Source organism: Musca autumnalis, unplaced genomic scaffold (assembly GCF_047663935.1).
Source record: "Musca autumnalis isolate F117 unplaced genomic scaffold, ASM4766393v1 scaffold_1, whole genome shotgun sequence".
Lineage (NCBI taxonomy): Eukaryota > Metazoa > Arthropoda > Insecta > Diptera > Muscidae > Musca > Musca autumnalis.
Genome location: NW_027411644.1, coordinates 316,261,312 through 316,270,238, shown reverse-complemented (window position 1 = coordinate 316,270,238; position 8,927 = coordinate 316,261,312).

Here is an 8,927-nt window from a genome sequence, read left to right as displayed (position 1 = left end):
CAAGTGAGCCAAGACTATATTCGGGTCGCGGCCGACTATGTGATACCCTACACCACTACCCCTGTGCATAAGCATTTGACTGGTAAAATTCAAAATATTAAAATTGGGATAGCTTACCGCCTTTGCTCTGAATGTCTTCATTAATACAGATCAATTTTGTTGAAACGCATTTAAGTGCATCGTCAGTACAACTCAAATAAAAATGGAAAAGTGGAATGTACGCCAACCATCAATAGGCTTCTTTCTCTGTGACACCCCCATCAACCTCCAAAATTTCGAGATAATCCGATCAAAATTTCGAACTGTATTGTGATTGCACAAAAAATTGGAAAAAGGGATACATTACCGACTGTTGCGATATCTCTGTTGTTTGACCACCTATGACAACCTACTTCGCATCGCTGTATAGGTGATATTTTCAACTTTCCTTGCCAGGTTTAGCTTTCGATATACTTCTTACAGAAGAGAGATATTCGCTTTGTAATAAAATGTTGACTTTTTCTCCAAATAAGTTTTTTGCCCATTCCGACCCTTGAATATTAGCCGACCATCACCAAAATCAACAGGCTTCTTCCTCTGTAGGACTCCCATTAACCCCCAAAATTTCGTAACGATCCGATCAAAATTTGCGACCTGTAGATATCTCCGTTACTGCGATATCTCCGTTATTTGGCCACCTACGCCAACCTACTTTCCATCATTGCAAAGATGGGATTTTCTACTTTCTACTGTTTTTGGAAGGTCGCCAACCAAAGCTGTGATATTCGTCATTATTACACTGTGCCGCAAATTGGATCTCAAGGTCTGTGCGGTGGAAAATTCCTTCTGGAGATGAAAGCCCATAGTGGGTACATTAAGAACCCAAAAGGAAATTTTCCCCATAGGTCAAGATTCTGAGATATCGCGCGATGAATTTTTTGCTTTTTCGCCTATGATGCTTGAGAAAATAGCTTTATATCTCTGTTTGCCGTTATTGTAGCTGCGTTTTGAGATTACTTCTCTTCAGTCAAATCGAATGGCGAATCTTTTTGTAGAACATTTCATTCTTCTAACGCAATACCTTTCATGTCCTTTTCGTCCTTTCTTTCTTGAACCGTAGTAAAAGTACCACAAGATGAGATTTTACAGCATCCAAATATTCCACAAAAATATTGCTCAGCGAATTTTAGGTACAGTTCTCATTGACAACTAATCGATATTGTCACGTTTTTATTGTCTTTTTTGACATTTACCCGGTTTTTGTTCAGAAAAAACCTATGTTTTGTTTTTCTGTATATTCGTTTTTTGTTATGTATTGGTAGGTAGATATACCCAATAGAAAATAGAGTCTTCGATGACATTTTCGTCGACGAATCGTTGATGAAATTTTATAAATTGTCATGTACGACAAGGTGCATGACCATGTCTTGCAATGTGTCGTGGCAACAAACCCAAAAAAATTAAAAAGCGTGCTATGAAATAATTGTTCACATATATGTAGATTGAAACATAAAAATTTCATTTTGTAATAAATGCAAGATAATAAATTCATCAAATTCTGAAATGAAGTCAATGAAATCACGTCAAAGAATGGTAAGTCAGAACAATTATATTAAGGAACTTTATACATAATTAAATTTATTTTTTTAAAACGTGTATGTAGGTTGAAGTCATGGAGAATTCTGAAAATTCCAGCGGTTTTAAAAGATGCGGTAGTGGTATATGGTAAGGTTATAGATTACATTAGTGGTTATGGTACATCATTGATTCATAATGTTTTCTTTTTACAGAATCCATAAATAAAGGACGTCGGTTGTGATGAGAAAATGAGGCGCAGATAAGTTCCAAAAAGGTGGATCGGAGAATATTTAGGAACTAATTCTTATTAATGTAATGCTAAGTTTACATTTACGAAATCCACTTGATTTCAACTGTCAATTCCATAGCTCAAACGTCAAATGAAATCTCATCTGGATTTCATTTGACCTGTGGTTTTGACAGTTGAAATCGAGTGGATTTCGTAGATATAAACCAAGCATAAGACAAAACATGTAAAATTACGTATTTTTATAATGTAATAAAAATAAAAATTTGACACACGACAACAAAACGAAATTGTCTTTAGTAGGGTCGTTAATGACAAATAGCAAGACAGTGTCTGTAAAGCTGTCGTCAACGAAATAACGGTTTTTTGTCTTCCAAGTCGTCATCGACGACAGCTTCGCTTACCCTGTCGCCCAAGTTGTCGTGCATGAATACTGGGACACTTGTGTGAAAATGTCATCAACGATCCCAAAGGGCTGTCTGCAAGGAGTCCTCAACGAATTGGAAGTGTCGTGCACGAGTCATCAATGTTTTCTTAAAGACACTTTCTACTGGGTACCCATTGGTTATCGCTTATATTGACATCTGGGATGTATCTGAAATATTTACCATATATAGCTCCCGATATGCTAAACACGTTAATGACAAATTTTCTTGGAGAATAGATCCGGTTATCTAATATTTTGAACCGGATATAGCGATATAAAACCCGGATTTTGTACCGATTTTAAGTAACCGATTAAGCTTATATGTATACCATTAGAAAGCTAATAAAATTGCCAATCAGGGAAAATAAATTTTTTGACAGCATCTTACCTGAGCTCGGTACTAAAACAAAAAACCCGTATTCTTGAACCGTTTTTAAGGAAAAATATCACTGTGCGTAAATATGAAGATCAAAGCTTGGTGGGTTAAATATTCTTTTTGCCGATGAAAGTGGATGAAGTTAATATTATGAACCCGAAAAGACAGTTATGCCGTAGGTCAAACTTCTGAGTTATAGCGAAATGGAATTTATGTTACGGGTTTATTGTCGTGCTCTTAAAGTTTATCAAGAATGTATGCATCACGCCATAACTCAGAAGTTTGACCTACGGCATAACTGTCCTTCCGGGTTCATAATATTAACTTCATCCACTTTCATCGGCAAAAAGAATATTTAACCCACCAAGCTTTGATCTTCATATTTACGCGCAGTGATATTTTTCCTTAAAAACGGTTCAAGAATACGGGTTTTTTGTTTTAGTACCGAGCTCAGGTAAGATGCTGTCAAAAAATTTATTTTCCCTGATTGGTAATTTTATTAGCTTTCTAATGGTATACATATAAGCTTAATCGGTTACTTAAAATCGGTACAAAATCCGGGTTTTATATCGCTATATCCGGTTCAAAATATTAGATAACCGGATCTATTCTCCAAGAAAATTTGTCATTAACGTGTTTAGCATATCGGGAGCTATATATGGTAAATATTTCAGATACATCCCAGATGTCAATATAAGCGATAACCAATGGGTATATCTACCTACCAATACATAACAAAAAACGAATATACAGAAAAACAAAACATAGGTTTTTTCTGAACAAAAACCGGGTAAATGTCAAAAAAGACAATAAAAACGTGACAATATCGATTAGTTGTCAATGAGAACTGTACCTAAAATTCGCTGAGCAATATTTTTGTGGAATATTTGGATGCTGTAAAATCTCATCTTGTGGTACTTTTACTACGGTTCAAGAAAGAAAGGACGAAAAGGACATGAAAGGTATTGCGTTAGAAGAATGAAATGTTCTACAAAAAGATTCGCCATTCGATTTGACTGAAGAGAAGTAATCTCAAAACGAAGCTACAATAACGGCAAACAGAGATATAAAGCTTTTTTCTCAAGCATCATAGGCGAAAATTCAAAAAATTCATAGCGCGATATCTCAGAAACTTGACCTATGGGGAAAATTTCCTTTTGGGTTCTTAATGTACTCACTAAGGGCTTTTATCTTCAAAAGGAATTTGCCACCGCACAGAAACCTTGTTGCACAGTGTTATTAAAATCGCAAAAATGAAAAGTTCTATTAGCGACTATTGCGATATATTCGTTGTTTGACCACCTACGTTGCAAAGGTGATATTTTCTACTTTCATTAGCAGGTTTTGCTTTTGATATACCCCATACAGAAGCGGAGATATTCGCTTTGAAATAAAATTTTGACTTTTCCTCCAAATTCTCCATTCCGACCCCTGAATATTATCCGACCATCACCAAAATCAATAGGCTTCTTCCCCTCGGGGACCTTCATCCACACCCACAATTTGGTGACGATTGGATTAAAATTACGACCTGGACAGGGTTTAGATGGACAGACGGACGGCTCAGCTCGTCGAGACTTTCATTTTGGTATATACATATGTATGGGTCTACGACCATTATTTCGATGTAGGGTATAATTAGGGTATAATTAAATTACAGTGTTTATACCCTCAGCATTTATGCTAACTTTCATACGGGCAAAATGTGCCTCATCGAAATAATGGTTTTAGACCCCAAGTATGTTTGGACGAAATGTGTTTCAGACAATTTGGAGTCGATTTAGCCATGTCCGTCCGTCTGTCTGGCTGGCTGGAGCGCACGATAACTCTCAAACGGATGAGCCGAGTTGGTCCAAAATTTTGCTATGGTAATATTTTGTCCAAACTTAGTTTAAGTTCAAAGATGAGTTTTATCGGTCCACTCCTTCCGGTACCTCCCCCACAAAAGTTCGGAAATGTTAGGAAAATTTGTGCGCACGATAACTCTTGATGGGAGTGACCGATTTGGTCCATACTTTGCACATCGTTAAATTTCTACCAAACTTAGGTGAGGTTCCAATATGGACTCAATCGGTCCCCGCCTTCGGGTACTTCCCACACAAAATTTCGGAAAAGTTCAGTTTAGGACCTGTAGTGCGATTCTGTAACTTTTTTTAATAACGAACCGACATCGGTAGTTAACGAAAATATTCGGTTGAGTTAACGAATGTCCTATTCTGCAACTTTATGTTACCGATTGTAGAAATCGTTAACTCATACCGACGAATATCGATTGGAAGGAAATGTCAAATATTATATTTTAATATTAATTAAAATATATTTTGAAGCTGAAAACATTATTTCGTCGGGAATACAAAACATTAAGCGTTTAAGAAGGAAACAATTCAAACTTTTGAAGGAATGTGGCTCAAATGTGTGTCTTTTGGATGGCTACGGATGCCAGTAATGAAGCATTTCATAAGATGTTTTTATTGTGTGTGTGATTTAAAAGTAATAAAAGTGATAAAACCACCATTAATCTTTTTAAAAGCGCAGTTGTATTTTTTATTTAAAAGTTGGGATCATATTTTGGGTTGTGGCGCTCTGTATCAAAATTCAGGTGTGATATGACTTAAGCCCCTTTAGTGATCGTGGATCCACGTTACCGTCATTTGAGTTTATATATTCACATATTCAATTCACGCCCACATTAAAAGAAATTTCTCATAACGGAGAGTATGAAAAGTTCGAAAATCCAAGCTTATACGCCATGTTTAGCATTCTGATTGTTAGTGATGCTGGGTTTAAATCTATGAGATTATCACAGAACAAAGTAGGTTATAGTAATACTCTTCACGTGTCACGTACTATTTTATTCACGTCACGCGCCTCCTAAAAAGATAGTGTTAAGGTCATTGGTATAGGTCTTACATAGCAGTACCACACTTGAGTTCTTTTGAAGCATTAGCTAACGTTTTTCCTCTTTAATAAGTAAAACAAAGGTTAGCGTAGTCTTCATACGTAGGGTAGTAGCATGGGGCAGCTTCGCCAATGTTGCGCCTTCGTCAGCGCCGATTTAATTGATGCTACATGTAGATCTTCCAAGGGAAAGTTATGAATTAAGCGAAGATCTACAACTTTCTCTTTGGTGATCTTTATGCAGCTTCAATAAAATCGGCGCCGGCGAAAGCACAACAGTGGCGAAGCTTCCCCCTGTTATCCTACATAGTTAACCCTTATGTAAATGCCTTAAAAAGATTTTTCTCAATAAGAGGGAATTTACCTTGTGTACCGTCTTTATTGACATAGCATATGTTCGTATAAAACGCCGTTGTTAAAAGAATTCAGCAAAATATTGCAATAATTTACTGTCGTTAAGACTTAACAACTACTTTTTTTGGTTGTTAACTTAACAATAATTTTCGGTAATTAACGACAAAATTTACCGACAAAAATTGTTAAAATTGGTTACAGAATAGCACTTACCGAAAATTATCGTTAACTACCGACATTCGTCGTTAATTCTGTCGTTAAGGAGTTACAGAATCGCACTACTGCTCTAGAATCGTTTTGATTTTTGTTGTAACAACTTGTATTCACGGCCCCCCCCCCCCCCCCCCCCCCCCCGTACGGAGGTACAAGTTTCATCAGGGCCAAAACCATACTTCCTGAGAAAATAGCCTGAAAGGCTCAAAAACCCCTATGACACCGTGTGTAGTGCCGATTCGGTCCAACATTTGGCCTTCCTAATAGTTTGTCCAAACTTAGTTTAAGCTCGACGATAAGCCATATCGGTCCACTCCTTCAGGTACCTCCCCCAACCTCCTGTTTACAGCGATATAACGCTTTCCGTGGACAAATTCTTGCTTTCTGGCATAATGGTCCAAATGTTATACTATGACCCACTGAAATGACTAGTGGGTGCGATACCTATCGAAGAGATATGAATTTGATAATGGACTATGTCGGCCCATTCGTTCAAGTACAACTTTAATCCTAATCCGCATTTTTGTCTGTAAGTTCAATTGTTCAAAAAGGGCCACAAAATTCTGAAAAGGTCCTAAATACATTTGATCTGTCCGTATATGAAAGTTCCAATTCACATAGGCTGAGGTATATCTCTGTCGGTAAAGCCGACTGATACTTTTTTACTTGTTTTGATTATTTTTTTATTACTGCATGAAAGGACAGAAAACCTCTTGTAGGTATTGTCAGTAAAGTTTTTCTTAGCGTATGCTACTTTTTCTTATTAGTTTTTATAGGTTCCCTTCATTATTCTAAATCGTGTGGAGGCTTGAAAATATGAACTTTACATTAAAAACAAGTAAAAAAGTATCAGTCGGCTTTGCCGACAGAGATATACCCTCAGCCTGTGTATATTTTTCCCAAAAAACTTATGTATTTAGAGAGGTTTAAAAAAAATATTGATTAGGATTAAAGATCAAAAGTTTTGCGGAGTAGATACTAAAAGAAATGGATCGACATTGACCATTATGGAAGTGGATCTCCAGCCACTACGTATGGTGCCTATGGGGTTTTTACACCCTTCGAGCTGTTTGCTCAAGAATTATGGACTTGCCCCTGAAAAAACGTTTACCATCGTAATTGAGGCAGCGAATGCAAGTTGCTTCAACAAAGCGATTCGATATCAGGTCTTAAAGTGAACTTATCCGAAATTTTGTGTGGGAGGTACCGGAGTAGACAAATATAGTCCATATTTGAACCTGATCTATATCTGGTAGATATATTAGGATGTGTAAAGTATGGACAAATCGGTCACTCCCTTCAAGAGTTTTGTGGGGGAGGTTTTGTGGGGGATGTACCTGAAGGAGTGGACCGATATGGTTTATCTTTAAACTTAAACTTTGTTTGGACAAACTATTACTAAGGCCAAATGTTGGACCGAATCGGCAGATCCGTTCTAGAGTTATCATGCGCTCCAACCACCGCACACGGTGTCATAGGGTCTTTTGCAACTTTCATGCTATTTTCTCAGGAAGTATGGACTTGCCCCTAATGAAACTTGTACCTTCGTATGGGGGGCATTGAATACAAAAAACAAAATCAACAAAACAAAAATCAAAGCGATTCGAGAGATGGCCCTAAACTGAACTTTTCCGAAATTTTGTGTGGGAGGTACCCGAAGGAGTGGACCGATTGAGTCCGTATTGAAACCTTATCTAAGTCTGGTACACATTTCAGGATGTGCAAAGAGTGGACCAAATTGGTTACTCCCTTCAAGAGTTATCGTGCGCATAAATTTTCCGAATATTTTCGAACTTTTGTGTGGGAGGTACCGGAAGGAATGGACCGATATAGCCCAACTTCGAACTTAAACTAAGTTTGGGCAAAATATTACGAAAGCTAAAATTTGAACCGAATCGGTTCATCCGTTCGAGAGTTATCGTGCGCTCCAGCCAGACAGACAGACGGACGGACATTGCTCAATCGACTCCAAATTGTCTGAAACACATTTTGTCCAAACATACTTGGGGTCTAAAACCATTATTTCGATGAGGCACATTTTCCCCGTATGAAAGTGTATATACCCTCGTTAGCATAAATGCTGAGGGTATAACAAGTAAGAACGGCGTTAAGTTCAGCCGGGTCGAACTTGTTATACCCTCCACCACGAGTTGTATTGAAGTAAAATGTAATAATCAGTTTCCTTTCGTTTGTGAAGAAGACTAAATACCAAATTTCAGCAATTTCAAAATTCGGAACTTCAGGAGGTACCGTACTATGGGGGCTATAACAAAACTTCTATATAACAAAACTTCGATCTATACCGACAAATTTAAGGCGGAAAGTTTTTAGACTCAAAGAAGACAAATACCAAACTTCCGATATTTCGGTAAGATAATTTGGGTAAAAACTTCTAAATACCGAAAATCAAGAGGTGCGCTACTATGAGGGATATAGAAAGACGTGGACCCATACCGACAAATTTCATATAGACAGTTTTATACCTGCAACGAAGACTAAATACCAAATTTTAGTAATTTCGGTGGATTATTCTGGCCACAACCTTTAAAATACCGAAAATCGGGAGGTACCTTTCTATGGGGGCTATATGAAGGCGTGGACCTATACCGACAAAACTCTGGGGGAAGTTTCATACACCCAACGAAGACTAAATTCCAAATTTCAGCCATTTCGGTGTGATAATGAAGCTAAAACCTTCAAAATACATAAAATCCTACGGTACCCTTCTATGGGGGCTATATTGAACCACGGACCTGTAATGTGACATTTTCTGGGGGAAACGTTTTGTAGTCTAATAGAAGACTAAATACCAAATTTCAGCCATTTCGGTGTGATAATGAAGCTAAAGCCTTCAA